At 37.7% G+C, this 20,324-nt stretch overlaps 1 protein-coding gene across 3 annotated transcripts in view; it reads right to left on the bottom strand.

Annotated features, from left to right (window-relative positions):
* The window catches only part of LOC131243171 (uncharacterized), a 47,502-nt gene that overhangs the window by 13,860 nt on the left and 13,318 nt on the right, over positions 1-20,324 (bottom strand). For all 3 annotated transcript variants that reach the window (XR_009169921.1, XR_009169923.1, XR_009169922.1), the window contains one exon: positions 6,174-6,273. The gene's annotated coding sequence lies outside the window, so the exon portion shown is untranslated. The remainder of the gene's footprint in view (positions 1-6,173; positions 6,274-20,324) is intronic.

Here is a 20,324-nt window from a genome sequence, read left to right as displayed (position 1 = left end):
CTTCAAATCGCATGAAAATGGGAGAAGAAAGCAAGAGGTTTTCTCTTCTTTTTTTTAATCACGAAATTCAATGAGGGAGAGGTCACACGCCCTCTTCTTTTATAAATCCAACAAGTTTCAAAAATTACAAAAATCCCTGTCTTGTGAACTTCAACGAAAATAGTCTTAGTCTAAATAAAATCAACTAAAACACTCATAATGTGTCCAAATATAAAATAATAAAAAACTAAATCCTAAAATATGATGAAGTCTAAAACTGATGTGGACGATCAACGATCAATGGCCCGATCATGTGATCCATGCGATCCAATGGTCCGATCGTCACGTCCCTATAATCCAACGGTTTGGATCACTCCATAAAGCAACCTATGTGCATCTTCCTAGTGTGGAGTCTTCCATATGCTCGCGCATGCACATGGGGTCTTCAGCACGATCACGGGTACTCGCTTAGCCACAGGGAAATTGGCGCGGCCTGCTTCCTCATCTAATACATATGTAAAGGTGTAAGTGACGTGATGTTCTCATCACCTGTGTTTTAGAAAGCTATCTAGGGGGATGAAATTTGTGGTGAACCATATTGCCTAGGGCCACACTATATCCCCACCACACCTCTCACACATCTCAAATAGTAACTAGGTATGGTAGTAGATGAAATTTGTAATTAACCATACATCGGTAATGACAGCCTTCATTAAAAGGCCTATCCCCATTGTCCGTAATGAACTACACAATGTTCTTCTTCCCAACATCTTTCATTACATCATGCATCAGCTCATAGATATAATACGAGTTTTTTAATAGTATTACTAGCATCTATGGACTTTAAGAACATCGTCCACACCTACAAAATTTATGATTGACATCTGTCGGTCTAGTCCAACCATTACGCATCATCGTGTAATTGTACATCTCCCACGATAGCCGAAACTCCTCAACATAGCACTGCATGTCAGCATACTCTTTATCTAAATATTTGTCTGTATCTCATGTGGTGTTGGTAGCACCACACCCTCACTCCCATGCTGCAATTCAGTGATCATATTCTTGAAGTGCGGGCTCATCGATGCATTCATGGAGATGTGATCATAAATTTAAGAAAAAATTACAATAAACTTGCTCACCTTCCTCACATCACCTGCACTAAATAGTTCCTTCAATTTCTCCTACGTCAGCCCCCCCCCCCCCCCCGCGGTGTAGACGCCTCAAAAGTGGGCCTACTCGCCTGTTATTGCCTCTCCCACTCATCCCGTAAAGACTCATATGCATGTCTAAGATCAGGATCCTGACCGAAATCCACTATATCCTCAAGACCGCGCCTTGACCGCCTTAATTTGTACCTAATTTCCCTCTCCTGTGCAACACGTTCTTCTCTAATCTTCACACTTTTTTCCAACACTTCATTCATTTGTGCTCTCACATCCTTCAAACACTTTTTGCAATCTATAACATTCCAATACCCTCCCGCTAAGTGTTCCTTTAAGCAAGTCACCCTCCACTCTTGATTATGTGGCCACATAAATTACACCCTCCACTCTTGATTATGTGGCCACATAAATTACATCGGACCTGAATTGATTATCAAGAAGAAGGGTCCCGTACTACCATCCGATGTCAGGTTGTCTCCATTTTTCTCCCAACATGTTCTACCTGCTACAGAACATTAAGCAAACCATAATGTTAGCATATGTAGTCTACTACATCCATAATTATTAAAAGAATCTAACCACCAATTAAATTGAACTTTCGAAAAAATATATTTTTTTTTTTTTTACATATTTTAAATATTTTTAATTAAAAAATTAATTATATTTTCCAAAGAATCCCCAAACCAACAATAGTGTGTAATTAGGTTTGATTTCATGTTTGGACACTAAGATTAAAAATTGAAGAAATTTCAAATTATCCTCATTTTTTTACAAATTAGCCCATCATCCCCAAAATCCCAAAATAAGTGTATGTGATGATAATTTCATCAAATAGTCCTAAATACCCTGAAATTGGGGCCAATTCACCACTGGTGGAAGTGATATTTCGAAGAAAAAAAATATCTTTTTAACATTTTTCAACTAATTTCCTCCCGAAATTCCCCAAATTACCAAGAATCACTAGATCAAGTTTGATATGTGTTTGGTGTTTGATTTTGTGTTTCGATGCTAAGATTGCAATCAATTTGGCAGAAATTGAGAATTTTTCAAATTTTCCCCAATTTTCTCAAATCTGCCGACCTACCCCCAAATCGCAAAACTAGAGTATATGTGATGATGATTTCATCAAACACTCATAAATACACTGAAATTGTGGTAAATTCACAATTAATAGAAATCAAATTTCCAATTAAAAAATAATAATAACATTTTTTAATTAATTTTTACTTAGAAATTATTTATTTCTGAAAATCCCCAAATTACAAGAATCACTTGATCATGTTTAATTTCGTGTTTAGACACTAAGTCGCAACCAATTTGGGAGAAATTGGGAAATTTTTTTACTTTTCTCCAATTTCTCCGAAATTAGACCACCTACCCCTAAATCTCAAAATCAAAGCTCTAAATTCATGATTTTTCATGTAATGCATGAAAAATCATGGATTTATAACCATTTGACACATTTAACATGATTTACACCAAAAGAAATGGATCGAAAATAAAATAATGCTTACCAAATCGAAAACGGCCCCAAATCTGCTACAATCTTAATTCTAGCTCGAAATTGGTGCTTTTTCTTCGAAGGGTTTCAAAAGGATGGGTCGAAATCCACAATACAATAGATCTATTTAGAAGCAGAAAGAAATCAAGAAAAAATGGATTTGGATAGGTTTTTTGCGGAATTTTTGCGGCCGGACTAGATTTCCCACACGTTCCTATGAGATATCAGATATCGTCAATATCAGTTATTTTTTTGTAAAGGCATGTTTGCGATATCCCGTGATATTTCATGATATCTACGATAACATGCGGTAAAATGCGAAACACAGTAATATTTCCTGCAATACAAATTATTGCAAATAGCATTTTGTATTGAACAGGTGTGATAACGATATATTGGTCGATATCAACGATATTGAAAACACTGATTATTTTTTGTAAAGGCATGTTTGCGATATCCCGTGATATTTCATGATATTTGCGATAACATGCGGTAAAATGCGATACACAGTAACATTTCCTGCGATACAAATTATTTCAAATAGCATTTTGTATTGCACATGTGTGATAACGATATATTGGTCAATATCAACAATATTGAAAACACTGGTTAATCGTGGGTGGACCCAATGTTTTAAATATCGACAATATCGGCCAATATATCCCACAATATATCTTGTATCCCACCTGTGCGATACGAAACGCACAGGTAGTGCCGATATATCATGTATGTTCGATCCGTGAGCATTTTCAGTTTCTGATCCCTTTTCTTTTGTTGATATTATGTTAAATCAACGTCAAATGGTTACAGATCCATTGGTTCTTCATGTTTTGTATAAAATATTATGGAGTTAGAGCTTTGATTTCGATATCCATTGGTTCTTCATGTTCTCCATGTTTTCTTCAATTTTTTCCTTCAAACCAACTGTCAATTGAGACTAATTTTGAAGCATTTAGGAGTATTTCATCACATATACTCTAATTTCTAAATTTGAGTGTACGTGGTCTAATTTAGGAAAATTTGTGAAATTTTCCAAAGTTTCCTAATTTCTTCTAAATTGCTTGCAATGTTTCACTCCAAACATGAAATCAAGCATGTATGAGGACTGATCTACTAATTTGTCAAGTCTTTGTCAATTTTTGGAAAATAAAAATTATTTTTTAATAAAAAATATTTAAAATTTTCAAAATTTCCCTTCAACCAGTTGTCAATTGAGACTAATTTCAAAGTATTTGGGAGTATTTGATGAAATGATCATCACATACACTCTAAATGTTATGCATTCAATTTGAATATAGTTGCATTAGGTCAGTCAAATTGTGCATAGCTTATGACCCTATACAAAGGAAACCTATTGTGTGCACTTCTTTTTAAGATATTATGATTTAAAGTGTGCATTAAAATCTTATTTAACAATCCTTAAAGTTTCATTGAAAAATTCAACCACTTTCCCCATGTTTCCCTAAAAGTACGATAAATTACCCGATACAAATGATATATCTCCTACGATAACTGATATGTATCTATGTCCCAATGGTACAATAAATATTGCGATATCGATATTTCGAACACTGGGTAGACCAACAACTTGATGTCAAGAATACGTTTCTTCACAAAATGCTCAGTAGGGTTGCTAATATGCAACAACTACCAAGATTTGTCAATCAAGGTTATCCACATCTTGTTTATCACTTGCATAAGGCCATCAATTGCCTTAAACAGGTCCTAGAAAGTGTTATCAAAATCACTATTGTATCACAAATCATAAGAGGGGGTCGAATCGTATCAAATTGCAAATCGCATCGTAATTCATAAGATTTTTTATGATTTCTTAAAAATATGAAAAATATATATATAAATCAGAAAAAATAAATTAAAAACTCAGCAATTATCCTTTTGCCATCAATATGCACCAAGTAATACCATGTCATGATGGTGTTTTCTTCTTCTTTTTGTTCCTTTTATCTTTTAAGAAATTTTCCTTAAAAAACATACGAGGATCCACTAATAATTTATGTTCTTGTTACCTTTCTTAAATGTAGAATCACATTGGAAAAGTGGCATTTGATTATGTAGACTGGTGAAAAAAGATATTTTGATTTCTAACCATCATTCCACAATACATATAAGTCAACATGATCGTCCATAAAAACATTCCAGATAAGTTGTACATTAATTTGGTGTCGACCGGTAAAGAACTAAGAAGTCATAATAAAAAAGCTCCAAGATTAATGTTGAAGAGAATGTATATCATTTAATCTCTTATAAAGAACAAAATAAAATAATTTACCTTTTTCTAAATGATTCTTCTTCTTTTTTCTTTTTCTTTTTTTTCCTTTTTTGAAAGCCAATTTAAAAACATAAAATGAAAGCCAAGTAAAGCTTAAAATAGGGGGGTGGGTGGGTGGGTGGAAAGTATAATTTGAATTGTAAATCAGGATTTGAATCGCAAATCGTAGTATTCAAACTATAAAATCGTAGGATTCATATAAAAAGGGATTTAGAGGTGGGATTCAAATTGTTTTGCTTAAGATTCGACTCAAATCGTAAATCGTAGGATTTTAACAACACTTCACTGGATTTAGCTTTTACCCAACAAACACACATCATGGATCTCCTTGTATACGTTGCTGACATAATTCTCACCGACTCTAATCAATGGTTCGTCAATTATCTTATGGTCAAACTCATCACAAAATTTGAAGTTAAAGATCTTGGTAATCTAAATTACTGGGTATTTAGGTTACATGATCGGGTTAGGATCTCACCTTAAACCAAACCAAATATGCACTTGGTCTATCGAAACGCTCAAACATGATCGGTGCCTAAACCTATCTCGCGATATTTCATGAATCCAAACGTGATCAGTGCCTAACCCTATATGAGTAAGGAGAAAAGAAGAGGAGAATGAATTTTTACACCACATATCAAAGAGGAATTTTTAGGATTTCTTCCCTATGCAATTGAAAATTTTCTCCCAAACTCACACTTCTTTGTTCCAATCTATCACTAGTCAACTCTCTTCATAAATATGGCCTTAGATGTCTTATATAGTCTGAAACACAAAAGATAAATATTCAAAGAGACATTATTAGTATCTACTTTACCAATTTTAAATTTAAATCATATCCTAAAGATTTACCAAGAAGGAAAATAATAACTACCAAAAAGATTCTCAATCTTGCAAATCTTCTCAAAATAACCAAAACATCCTATGTGTGTGATGTTTTACCTCCGGCCCTGCAACCATTCTAGACACTAGAGAGATCCATCAGGGCCATTTGATTAGATCAGTAGACTGCACAACCAACGGTACCATTGTTTTGGGTCCAGATATATCATGCAACCTTGATATGGTCCAGATCCTGATTTAACCAATTTGGATCCTTGAAGTGGTCCAAATCAGCAATATGGATGGTAGAATGATTCTAGATACCCGATACAAGTGGTTGTAGGTGATTGCATGTATCCGCAGGGATTAGTCTCACTGTCTTCAAACAAAAAAAAAAAATGATTCTAGATGCTACATTGCACTGGACCATTGGATGATCTGATCTCTAATCAGATGTGTGTAGCAATTTGGGGACGATTTGATGGTGATGGATAGCCCAGATGCATCAATTGCCCCTGGTTTCAAGAGAACTCATCCTCAAGTTGAAAGTCGTTAGCAAATCCGTTGGATTAATCCAACTTTATAAAAAATAATAATAATAATAATAATAATAACAAATAAAAAACAGCACATGGATGGAAGTTGGTCTTATGCCAATTTTATGTAGGATGAATAAGAAAGATGAAAAGAAGAGAAAAAATGGATTTTTGCATACCATACAACTCAAAAAGGTTGATCTTTTAGGGTTCTCTCCTGCAAGAGAATATTTTAACTTACCATTAAAATAAATAAATCTCTATTGAACTGATGTAGGACATGGCACCGATACATTCCTAGCATGGTTGGACCAAAAGAAGGTGAACTATAAATTGGCCATAACTTTTGATCCAGGTATTGTTACAGGCAGTGTTCGAGTTGTCGGTATCGCTACAAGTTTCGCTGGCTGGAGATAAAGATATAATATCGTTATCGCCGATAATATCGCTGATAACCGGAAATGTAGGGAAAAAGGGGGAAACATGGAGAAAATGGTGGAATTTTTCAGTGAAACTTCAGGACATGCCTAAAAACACATATTTACATATCCAGGAATGAAAAATTTATAAAATAATGCATTAAATAATAAGTTTCCATTTAATGGGGGCCAAAAGGCATACGTTGTCGTAAGAAATCACTCAAATAGTAATCAAAATGAGTTTATATAATACAAATGCAAACTTACAAGAATAATTAGATAAATTTAAAGTTCAAGTGGACCTACCACAGAAAACCATGGGATCAGTTAACCCATCGTTGAAACATTTATAGGGCCCACCATGATGTAATTTTTAGATCCAGCCTATTCAGTTGAAACATTTATAGGGCTCACCATGATGTGTTTTTTAGATCCAGCCTATTCACAAGTTAACATAGAGATAGATGAAGCGAAAAGAAAAATATAAGCTTGATTGGAAACTTCTGTGGCCCCTTAAGAAGTTTTGAACAGTGGATGTCACTGTCTCCACTGTTTTCTACAGTGGGGTCCACTTAAGCTTTATATCTGCCTCATTATTTTTCTCATGTGTTAAAATAATCTTTCCAAATAGATGGATGGTATCGATACAACACATGCATCATGGTTGTACGGAGGTGCACAAAACGGAAGCAGATTGGCTGGTGTACCACACACCAACTATACAGTTGTTGTAGGTATGTGTCATGCGAAGACGAGCACTGACGCTCCTCTTGTATGGACGGCTCAAAGTAGATCAAAGTTACATGGGCCTACAGTGATGTATTTATTATATGTATACCGTTCATCTATTTTTATAGATTATTTTAGAGTATTATCCAAAAAATGAATCATATCCAAAGATCATCTAGTCCACACCACAAATAGCAATAAAGATAATGATTTTCACCGTTAACCAATTCATAGGGCCTGCCATAACATTTATTTTCCATCCAATCTGTCCATAAGATCACAAAGGACGGAATGAAGAGGAAAAACAAATTTCATATTGATCCAAAACTTCTGTGACCCCAAAAACGGGTTTCAATGGTAGACGTTTAATCTCCCACTGTTTTTTTTTTTTTTTTTTCCAATGTGGTCTACTTGATAGTTAGATCTATCTTATTTTTCATCTCAAGCCTTAAGATGAGCACGCCAACTGGATGGATGGTTTGAATATAACACATACTTCGTGATCAGATTCAAAGAACTTGTTGACGTCAATACGCCAGATAGATAGCTAGAGGTACACCAGCCAATCCGGTTCCGGTAGGAAGCGGATTGCTTACTGAGTACCTTAGTGCACTGAGTAAACACTGTGGGGTCCACCATTATTTATTTATTTATTTTATCCACTTTGTTCATCCATTTTAATACATAATTTTATGGCTTTACCACAAAACAAAAGAATATAAAACACTCAAGTGGATAACATCACAAGAAACAATGTGATTGAACCTCTACCATTAAAAAATTCGTGGAGGCCACAAAAGCTTTTCCTCAAATTGATATTCATGTTTTCGCTTCATCGAGGTCCGTTCAACCTTATGAACAGGTTGGATGACAAATAAACATAATCGTGGGCCCTAACAAGGTTTCAACGGTGGAAATCACTATTCCACACTGTTTCCCATGGTATGGTCCATTTGAGCTTTGGATTTACTTAAATTTTGGGGATTAACCACTAAAATTAGCAGAAAAAATGAATAGAAGGTGTTGATAAATCACATGTATTAACAGCGAGCCCAAATGAGCTGACTCACTACCATAAAAGCGTATTGAGTAGCTCAGTACGCAGTCCAATTTAAAGCCTCGCCACTGGTCCATGCTCTGTGGTCCCACCATGATGTATATGTTTAATCCATTCCATCGGTCCATTTTTCTAGATCATTTTATGATAACCATCCAAAAATGAGATAGATCAAAATCTCAAGTGGACCACACAATGTTGATTGAACGTATACGGTCTACAATTAAAAACTTCTTGCGGGCTACGAAAGTTTTGGATCAAGCTGATATTTCTTTTTTCCCTTCACCCAGGTATTTAAGACCTAATCAACAGCTTGGATATCAAATAAACATTACAGTGGGCCCCAGGAGGTTTTAAATGGTGGACATTTAATGACTAATGTTTTCCCGTGGTGTGGTCCACTTGAGTTTTAGATCTACCTATTTTTTTGTATCAAGCTCTAAAATTATATTTAAAAATTAATGGACAGAATGGATACAACAAATGCATCATGGTGGGGCCCACGGAGCACGGACCTGCACCGTCAAAACCCAAACCCCCGATTTAAAATGAAATCCCATCCCCAATTTCCGTAAAAACCCTGAAAATCCTCTCCTTCCCACCAAAATCTCTGGATTTTCAACACGAAAATCCCTCCCTCATCCCAAAATTTTTTTTAAAAACCCTTTATTTTCCAACAAAATCTCGAGATTTTCACAACCTGCAAGCCGATTTTTTCTTGGGAAGCTGCCGGAGGATTTTTCGATGGAAAAGCCGATTTTTTTGGGTTCAATCTTACTGGAAAGTTGCCGATCCGCACTCAACAGCCGTGAAGCGCTTGAAATCCGTGTTTTCAACCAGATCCGGTGAAAAACAGGTATTTTTTTGTTTTTGATTTCGACGATTTTATCGCCGAAAACATCTCCTGTTGGCTACAGTTCCCACCCTTCGAAAATATCGGCGATATTTCGAAAATATCGGCAATATCTGGCAGCGATTCGAATAAATGGGTTTTCGGTATCGCACCGATACCGATATTATCGGCGACAATTCGATATTGTCGCCGATAATTTAAACACTGGTTACAGGGCACACAACCTATCAACCTTTACTGCAACGGGCCATCCGAGGTGAATCGACCTACAAAGTGGGTCGCATCTATACGTTTAGCCAAAAGATGTACGCTTTCAGCTCAAAAACAAAATTTTAAGAAAAAATTACTATTTTTAGTAATTCCGATTTTTGTAATATTTTCTTATTTTTAGAGTTTTAGAATTCTTCTTTTTTAGAAATAACTTTTAAACATGCTAGGACTCTTCTAGCAAAAGTTTATTTGGAATTTTTATTTTTAAAAATTAGGCTTTAGAAGAGTTTTACTAGAATTAGGATTTTTATTAGAGTTAGAATTTTTGCTATTTTTGGTAATTACGAATTTTGGTTTAGGTTTTTTTTTTTTTACTTTATTAATAGTGTAATGGGGACACATACGGAAGTGACAATTATCAATCAATTAATTTTTGAATTTATTTCTTATTTTCCTATTTTTTCCTCATGGATTCGAAGAATCTCTGTGAGGAGTCCAGAGAAGCTTCGTGGATTCAAAGTAGTTATCCCTAAGGAAGACGATGATCGACCCCATCACGTCCATCCCTGCGTCAATTAGTATCAGAGCGAGGACTCCCCTCGGGCTGATGGCAACTAATGACAACATGGACCAAAATCCGATGGACGGTGATCCAGGGATTCGTTATCTATTGGGAAGAATGGAAGCTTTCCACCAGGAGAGTCAGTTGACCATGCAAGGGCTACAGGCAACCCTCGACCATATTGAAAATGTGCTATTCCACCCTGAGCCCAAGGCGATGCTTAACCGCCCATGGTCGTTGTACGACACAACCCCGATTTCCACAGAGCACCACCCGATGATGGTGAATCGCAGGCCACCACTTTGATCGTGAGAAAGTCATTATACATGCCAAAGGTAAAGATAAATTTACAGCAACATAATATCTTTTGAACGAGGTGCATTGTAAACCAAAAAGTCTATAATGTGATCATCGATGTCAGGAGCAGTGAAAATCTCGTGTCGAAAACAATGGTGGAAAAGTTGTAACTAAAAACAGAAAGGCACCTATCTCCGTACACGATTGGATGGATCAATGAGGTTAACAAAACAGAAGTAACCGAACAATGCATTGTCTTGTTTTCAATTGGTAAAAATTATAAGGATCAAGTACTTCGTGACGTGGTCAACATGGAAGCATGCCACATGTTACTTGGTCGACCATGATAATATAATGTTAATGCTACGCACAGAGGCCAAGATAACGTATTTATATTTATTAAAGATGGTAGAAGGTTTATCCTCGTCCTTATGGGAATGGAGAACCAACCAAAGACTTATGAAGTTGATGAACGGCTTCTCATAACCAAACATGATTTCATTAAACAATTTGAGGTGACGGGAGATGTAGATGCATTAGTTGAAAAGGGAAAATATATAGAGCCAATGAACATCCCAGAGGATTTAAAATTAGTGTTGCAGGAGTTCAAGGCAATTGTGCTCGATGAACTCCTTAAGGAATTGCCTCCCATACGAGATATACAAAACCACATTGATCTTGTCTCAAGGGTAAGTCTGCCTAATTCTCCACATTATCAGAAAGAATGTGAGATCTTGCAAGCACAAGTGAAGGAACTGATCCAACTAGTCAAGTCAATGAGAGCATGAGTACATATAGTGTTAGCTCAAGAACCTAATGTAAAGTACAAGGAAAAGGTTGATAAATATTTGCACCATAAATTATTTGAGTATAATGAGTGAAGTCCTTTGAGTAACTCGAGGATGAGTTTTTTCCAAGTGGAGGAGTCTGATGTAGGACATGGCACCGATACATTCTTAGCATGGTTGGACCAAAAGAAGGTGAATAGTAAATTGGCCATAACTTTTGATTCGGTATCGTTACGGGGCGCACAACCTATCAATCTTTACTGCAACGGGCCATCCAAGGTGAACTGACCTACAAAGTGAGTTGTATCTATCCATTTCGCTAGAAAACGCACGCTTTCAGCTCAAAAACAAAATTTTAAGAAAAAAATACAATTTTTAGTAATTCCAATTTTTCTAATGCTTTCTTATTTTTACAGTTTTAGATTTTCTTCTTTTTTAGAAATAACTTTTAAACATGCTAGAACTATTCTAAAAGTTTATTTGGAATTTTTATTTTTAGAAATTAGGCTTTAGAAGAGTTTTACTAGAATTAGGATTTTTATTAGAGTTGGAATTTTACTATTTTTGGTAATTACGAATTTTGGTTTAGGTTTTTTTTCTTTATTAATATTATAATGGGGGCACATACAGAAGCGACAATTATCAATCAATTAATTTTCGAATTTATTTCTAATTTTCCTATTTTTTTTCCTCATGGATTCGAGGAATCTCTATGGGGAGTGCAGAGAAGCTCCGTGGATTCGGAGTAGTTATCCCTGAGGAAGATGGTGATCAACCTCATCACGTCCATCCCTACATCATGAACTCATACTTTTTGTTTATTCCAATCAATCATTCATCAACTCTCAAATTAGTTAATAGCCAACTACTCTAAGTTACAAAGGAACAACAAGAGATTAGATCTCATTGAGTTCAACTCCTGTTCTCAACCCAAGACCAATATGAGCCTTTACACATATAGCCTGAGATGTCTTATATAGACAAATATACAAAAATTAAGATCCAAAAAGATCTTAAGAATCTAGACTTAATTAATTTTAGACCTAACTCATATCATAAAGATTTTTTTTAAGAGGCAACAACATATTATTAAAAAACTCACAAAAGCAAGAAAAGAATACAAAAACCAAAGGACTCAAAATGGGAGGGCAGCCCAAAGCTACCTTAACATTTTCAAAATGACCTCATTCACCCCCTCACTTTCATTCCTAAAACATTTCCCATTCCTAGAACCCCAAATGACCCACAACACCACCATAATGACCAGCCACCATAAGGCTTTTTGGGCTTTGCCAACTCCTCCTTGTCAGGCCTATGGTAAATCTTCTACAGTCTTTGGCATTACCCAATGAGTATTAAACCATGAAAGAAACTAATCCCAAACTCTCATAGCAAAAGGTCAAATGTATGAAAGGATGGTCAATCGACTCGTCGTTATGCATGCACACTAGGCATATGATCGGAAGGATAGCGCTCTTCTTTGAAAGTTATCAACTATTAGGATTCTCTTCCGCCCCACCAACCAAACAAATGATGCCACATGAACAAAATATCCCTGATTACTGCACCAAATATCAACCCAGAATCAAACACGTGAACCTTTACCCACCCCAAAGGAAATGCCCCTACTCACGATGTGTTGAGTAGCTGCAATCGCTTTCCAAAGCCCTAAAGCTCTATATAAGGAGGAATTTTCTACAAACCAGCCTCTCCTGCAAACTGTACTTGGCAACTATCATGTTTCTCCAAAGTCTTTCCTCCTCCGTGCCAAATCCCCATATCCATTTCCCTAAAAGAATCATATTCATATCGACCAAGGGTTTTATACTCGCTCCCCATTCTACAAACAATTGGTTTGCAATCCTCATCCCACCTTAAAAGGTAGAACTCTCCCTTCATTAACACCATTCCATAAGAAGTCCCTCCTTAGCTTTTTGAGCTTGTCCATCGTCAATCTCGGGCATTTGAATAAGGACATAAAGTACACATGCATATTGGAGAAAACCATCTTAATCAACATTTGGCGGCCACTCAATGAAAGATATCTACACTTCCAAGATGCAAGTTTCCTCTCAATCCTTTCGATCACCTTATCCCACAGGTGTTTGACTGACTTCCCAATGCAGAGAAGCAACCCAAGGTACTTCGATGGAAAGGAGTCAGTGCGACAACCAAAAGCATTAGCATACTGGAGGAGATCGTCATCTTCAACATGCACTCTAAACATCTCAGATTTAATAACATTGACATTAAGATCCGAGAGCGCTTTGAAACACATGATAATCTTTCATAAGTTTCAAACTGAATCCACTTTCGCCACATAAAAGAGAAGTGTATCATTCGCATATTGGAGGTGACTAATGTTGCCTTCAGGGCCCGAGATGTTGAAACTGTAAAAGAGACTGTTCTCCTCACCTTTCGACGCATCATGCCAAGGCCTCAACAAAAACCACAAACAAATATAGTGAGAGGGGATCTCCTTCTCTAAGACCATGGGAAGCTCTGATGAGTCATTTGTGCGAGACCCGTTTGCCAAGATAGAGGCACCAACCTGACTAAATACATGGGTTTATCCATCCCCTCTACTTTGAGCCGCATGCCATTCTACCAAGCATGTAATCCGAAACTCCAGTCCACATGATCACTAGCCTTCTCAATATCTAGCTTGCATACTAGCTCGGTTTTCGTCTCTTAACATCTCGAGTCAATGCATTCGTGGGCCACAAGAGAGATATCCAAAATATGTCTATCCAATACAAAGGCCCCCTGATTCTTCAAAATAACCTTAGAGATGGCCTCCCTGAATCTTAAGGCAAGAATCTAAGCCAAAATTTTGTAAGGGCCCCCAATAAGGCTGATCGATCTAAAATCTTTCAATTGCTCAACCCCATCCGCTTTAAGAATGAGGGCAATAAAAGAAGCCCCCAGTTCAAACGAGAGATGACCATGCTCCAAGAACTCCACTAGAAAATCCATAACATCCCTCCCCACAAGATGCCAAAAAAAAAAAAAAAAATGTGATAAGGAAGCCATCCGGTCCTAGAGCCTTTTCCCTGCACATGGATCTAATATTTGTTTCCACTTCCTCTTCAGAGAAAGGTCGTCCAAGGAAGGAAATGTCGTCAAGAAAGATGGCGAAACTGCAAATTGTCTAATTTCGGTATGCTCCATTGCTCACCGGAAAGCTATGGTCCTTGCTCATGATAGTTACCCCGTCCACCACTAAACTAGATGTTTAGTTTCCACGAGCTACACTGTGGAAGAATCAGGTGTTTTGTCCCCTTCTTTCAACCATATTGCTCTTGATCTAATGCAGGACAATTAACCACTTGCTCTAAAAACTCGAATTGATAAAGCATGGCGAATTAATCCCTTTATCTCATAGCCCGGGCCCCAAATCCATGAGTTAGGTCCTTGTCCGAACCCTCCTCGTGGGCCCCAAATCCATGGGTTCAACCCCCTCGTGGGCCCCAAATCCATGGGTTCTGCCTCACACGGGCCCCAAATCCATGGGTTCTACGGGCCATCCACCCTAAGTGTGCCCATGCATCCCACAAGCCACCCCGCTCGAGCCCGATGTGAAAATGCCCCCCATTATGATCACTTGCACCATCTAATCTCTTCTTCCCTAGCTCTATGCGCATATCTGACAGCCCTTCTCGTTCTATCTTCTTCCGACAGCCCTCGGGCCTCTTTGGTCAAGTTTAATCATGGATCTCCTCTGCCAACTTATCAACTTCTTCTACCCTTTTGTCGACAATCTCTTTCTTCCACAACCTCAGCTTTTCTTTCAACAATTAAAGTTTTCTAGCTAATCTAAATCCGGCATAACCTTGGACTGAAAATGAGGACTACGACTCTACTATAGACTTATCGAAACCCTCAATTTCCAGCCACACTAACTCGAATATAAAAGGTTTTGGACCCTAATTTTCCTCATCAATATCAAGCATTATAGGTCTATGATCTGAAATGACACTTGGCAACCCCCACCATCTCGTGACGCTCGACCTCAAAACTGCTTCCACCTCTCTTTGTCAAGATGTTGGTGTTCTCCTTCCCAACCACTGCTTCTCTATAATAGATGGGTTCCTTTCCTTTGCGTCCATTGTCAACCAGAAGGTTGGCTTAGTCTCCGAGATCTGCCTTCCCCCTATCCCCAACTACAGTGCTTCTGCACTTTCCTCGCAAAAGGAATTTTCCTCTCCTTGCTCTTTAATGCAAGGACGAACCGAGCTCTCTGGGCCCTAATCTTCTTCCCACAAAGACCTCTCTATGAAGCATCTCCATCACTCAGTTGAGCTCCCCCCAAGCTTAGGCGAACAAATGTGAAACTTCGGGGCACCGTTGTGGGCCTATCTCTAGGCAAGATAACCTCCATGACTACACCTACCCTTCCAAAGACCCTAGAGAAATTTACTAGCAACCATCCCACCTGGAAACCTTCAACAAAGAGAGTCGGGTATTCCCTCAGGAAGTTATTCGCCTTCCCATTGTTCTCCGACTCTGCTCTCATACGGCTTACCATAGTCCACTCCTCTTCTGCCCCTCCATGCCCTGTCTTCACACTTTCAATACCACCCCTCATTGCCTGTCAGGTCCGTCTGATCCCTGGCATTCACACTAGTTTCTGGCTACTTCCCAAGATCGCTTTCATGCACCTTCCATGGCCTCCACATCAAACTTATGAATTGAAACACCTTACTGGGGGAGAAAGGGAGACAAAAATTGAGAACAAATCTAGTTTTATTAGTGACTTTCTAGGGCTCAAATAACCTCTAAAGATTGACATCCAAATTTAAAAAATGAAAAGGAAACACTAACACCTTTCGAAATAGAGAGAGAGAGAGAGAGAGAGAGAGAGAGAGAGAGACTAGCAACTAAAAAATTTGAAGTTTTAAAAGTTTTGTGCAAAATAACCAACGTATATCGAGTATGGATTGTTTTACATCCATTTTGGCACTTGAGTGATCCATCACGGTCAACTAATTAGGTCAATAGACCACAGAAACCAATTGGACCATTAACCCAGGTCCAGATATATCATATCCGCCTTGATTTTAGCCCAAATCATCTATCTAACCTATTTGGACACTTGAAGTGGTATAGATCAGCAACATGGAGAGTTGAATAATCCAGATATTTAATCAAGTTTCCAATATTTGAACAAGACCATTGGATGAGCTTACCTGGGTCTAATGTTCAATCCTATGGCCTAATCTTTTATTAGATAACTATTATAGCTATCTGGGGCCCATCTGACGGTGATGGATGACTTGGATGCATTATTTATCGATAATGAGATTAGCAAGAACATCGCCTCAAACAGATAGGTCAGCTAAAGACAAAGGTCGAGAGCACCCAACCCTATAAGGATTGCTTGGAAAAATGTGTACCAACCAATGAGCCATAGATTCCCAACGAATTGCTTATTATGACCATATTACACAGAATCTAGATGGCATGACATCAATCCAATGAGATTTTTCCATATCATGCTTGGTCATCCATGGGTGTATGATCACCGCGTCCAACAATGTTTTGTGCAAAAGAAAATCATCCTCAAGTTCATGAGAGATGACCTGCCACTGGAGGGCAGCAAGACTAAGGCCATTATTATGATGTTGGATAATGTTATGGATGATCACATTATTGTACAAATCAAGAAGTGATTGTGTCATCAGCAAGAATGCAACGAATGGGAAGTGAGATGTAACCGTCACCGACAATGAAAAAGATTTCGTGGGAGAAGTATCTGTGAGAGAAAGATAAGGAGCACACTCAGTCAAAGTCCTGTGTAGCTCACATTGAGGACTTCGCCATCAACTTCCACCAAGATGGAGAGGAGTTGCCAAAAAAGACACATCAAGATCTCAGATCAAGAGTGGCTTTTAGTTGAGGATGAGTTCTTTTCATGCCAAGGGAAATTGATGCATCTAGGACCATACACGGTCCATAAAAGGATGCATCCAGGCCACACAAGCTGGCTCATTGAAGATTGACTAAGAGAAGTCATCTAATTGGTTAGTGGAGCCAATAAATCCAATTGGAGAAATAAAGAACTAATTGGACTATGGGATCCACAAGTCCAATCAGGTGATGATTTCCGCAAGTGCATACACACACACGTGTATATACTACACGCACATACACACTCACGTGCCCAAATCGGACTTTTTAGTGATATAAAATGCTCTTTAGCTCAATTAGATTATAATAAGGGTGTATACAAAAACAGCTTGTATCTTTGGAATTATAAACGGCCAAATAATATATGCCCCATAAATGACCTATAGAGTTTGTTTAAAGTATTGTGGGTTCATACATTTTAGGTCTTAGGCCCCTTTAGGCTTTGGTTTATTGATTGGGTTTAGTTTAGGCCCGAGTTTGGGCTCATATGAATGTTTTTTACTTAGTCCTTAAGCAAGGAGGGCAATTTTTTAATTTCTGTTGTAATGACTCCAGCCCTAATAAAATAAGATGTAAAGACCATGAGGCTAGCATGTGAACAGTCGTTCATCCTCTCTTCTTTTCTTCACCTTCTCTTCTATTTTCTCATCTTTCTCCTTTTCTTCTCTAGTTTCTGTTAAAACCATTCTTCTTTCCCTATTCCACATGGTATCAGCACCCAACTTGGAGTGATTTGGGCCACAGACCTCTCTTCTTCAAATCCCTAATATTTGGATCAAGCTTAGAGGTCCCCAAAACCCTAGTGGATTGATCGGAACTTACGAAAAAGGTGGTTCTCATTGCATGTGTGCAGAAAACATGTTGTTTTCTGCAGTTTCTGTCAAGTAAATGGAATCACTCACAAAAAGGGAGTGTTGGAGCCTCAAGATGAAGGCTTGCTTATTGTTCTATTAAGGTAACGTTTAGGTGCTTTTCCTTCAGCTACTCTTCTGTGTTGGAAACACTTTTTGATTTTTTTGCATATCTGTTAAGTTGTGTGAGATGTGTGGATGTTATTGATGGGTGTTCTAGTCGATGAGGGGTTGGAAATTCTTATGTGATTTTGTTGCAAGGGATAGTTGTGCTTGGACTTGTTTATAGATCAACACTTGTCATTCTAAATTGAAGTAAATCAGTCCCTAGCCTGTTATGGAGCTGAAAAAATGCAGTTAGTGGTTCCTCATCATTGGGAGAGGTGTTTGGACCTTCATTTAATGCGTCCACAACCTCCATGAAATTGAATGGGAAGAATTATCTTCACTGGGCTAAATCGGTTGAAGTTTTTTCTTGGCTCGGGAAAATGATAATTCCTTATAGAATCTAAACCAGAGGAATTTGATCCTAAATTCAGACAGTGGATGTGTGATGATGCCCAGATTAGATCATGGTTATGGAATAGTATGGAACCCAAGGTTAGCTCTAATTTAGTGTTTTTGAACATTGTGAAAGAAGTTTGGGATACCGTAAGAAAAATGTATTCCTCGGAGAAAAACATCTCACGAGTCTATTAGTTGTATGAGCATATTTTCTTGTTTCAGAAGGGAGACAAATCTCTTGGAGAGTATTTTGCTATACTTACTAGCATGTGGGAAGAGCTCTTGATAATATATCATCCTATTACTTCCAATATTACTCTTATGAAGAGCAATTGAAATATATGAAACTAGTGAAGCTTCTATCTGATTTGTCAAAATAATATCAATCGACTAAAGATCAAATTCTAAGTGGCATATCAATTCCCTCGTTGGCGGAAGTTTATGCTAGACTTCACTTCAGCAAGTCTCTCTTGCAAATGACTTGAATAGTGCTCGTGTTAATGTGTTTGATAAAATTGCGTGTTGGCCTCTTCATCTGGTTTCACTGGTGTGCATGGAGGTTGTGGAGGTCGAACATGTCGTGGTATGTATCGTGGTGGCAGAGGTGGTAAATTACCAGGGGGACATAAAGGTGGCCATGGCAGCAGAGGAGACTACGTATGCACTCACTATGGTCTGTCAAATCATATTGTGGACTTCTGTTAGGATCTTCATGGGAAGACTTCGAAGGCTAATCAAGCTCTTGTGATGGATGATGTTTCTGCTGATGAGAAACCTACCTTGTCTACTCCATTGACGATCAAATTAGTGTCTCACCATCAAGGGAAGAATATGTGCAGTTTCTCTCATCTAATGGCTCTATATCCAATAATGTTCTTTCTGCCTCTACAGCCACTTTAGCTCAAACAGGAAAAATGTACCTCTTGTCATCTCTTTCTTCTCCCTGGATCTTCAACTCTGAGATGTTAGATCATATTTCTGGTAATCAGAGTTCATTTTCTTCCCTTGATCGTATCTCGTCAAATATATTTGTTACTTTGGCGGATGGCACCTCGTCTACTGTTGTTGGATTGGGTACTACTCAGCCAAACGCATTGTATCTTTATCTTCTGTCTTGTATGCCCCCAAATTCCATTTTAGCCTTTTATCTATTAGTAAACTGACAAAGTCACTGAATTGTTTTGTCTCGTTATTTCCTTCCTATTGTGTTTTTCAAGACCAAGACCTCAAGACAGGCAGGACGATTAGTGGAGGTCATGAGAAGAATGGTCTGTATTGTTTGGAGGGGGAATTAATAGGTGTTGCTGTGCTTCATGAGAGTCCAATAATTCAGTGGCATCATCCCTTAGGTCATCCATCTCTCCATAAATTATAGACTCTTATTCCATCCCTTCTGAAGATGCTATATTCAGAATATGAAATGTGCCCACTGAGTAAACATCATAGATCTCATTTTCCGTCCATGATTGATACTAGGAGTGATGTTCCTTTAAATTAGTTCATTGTGATGTGTGGGGATCAACTCGTGTGTCTAGCTTATCAGGCTTTAAGTACCTTTGTTCATTTTATTGATGATTTTCCAAGATGACGTGATTACATCTTATGAAACATAAGTTAGAATTCTTTCATATATTTCAGAATTTTCATAATGACATAAAATATCAGTTTGGTGCAGATATGTGTATGTTTAAATCTGATAATGCTTTGGAATTTGTTTCTTGGGATTTTCAAAAGTAAATACAAGGTCATGGTATTATCCATCAGACATATTGTGCTTATACATCTTAACAAAATAGGGTGGCTGCGCAAGAATCGACATCTGATTGAGGTTACTTGTGCTTTATTGTTAG

This window comes from Magnolia sinica, chromosome 4 (assembly GCF_029962835.1).
Source record: "Magnolia sinica isolate HGM2019 chromosome 4, MsV1, whole genome shotgun sequence".
Taxonomy (NCBI): domain Eukaryota; kingdom Viridiplantae; phylum Streptophyta; class Magnoliopsida; order Magnoliales; family Magnoliaceae; genus Magnolia; species Magnolia sinica.
Note: the sequence above shows the minus strand (reverse complement) of the source record. Positions and strands in the feature narration are given on the sequence as shown.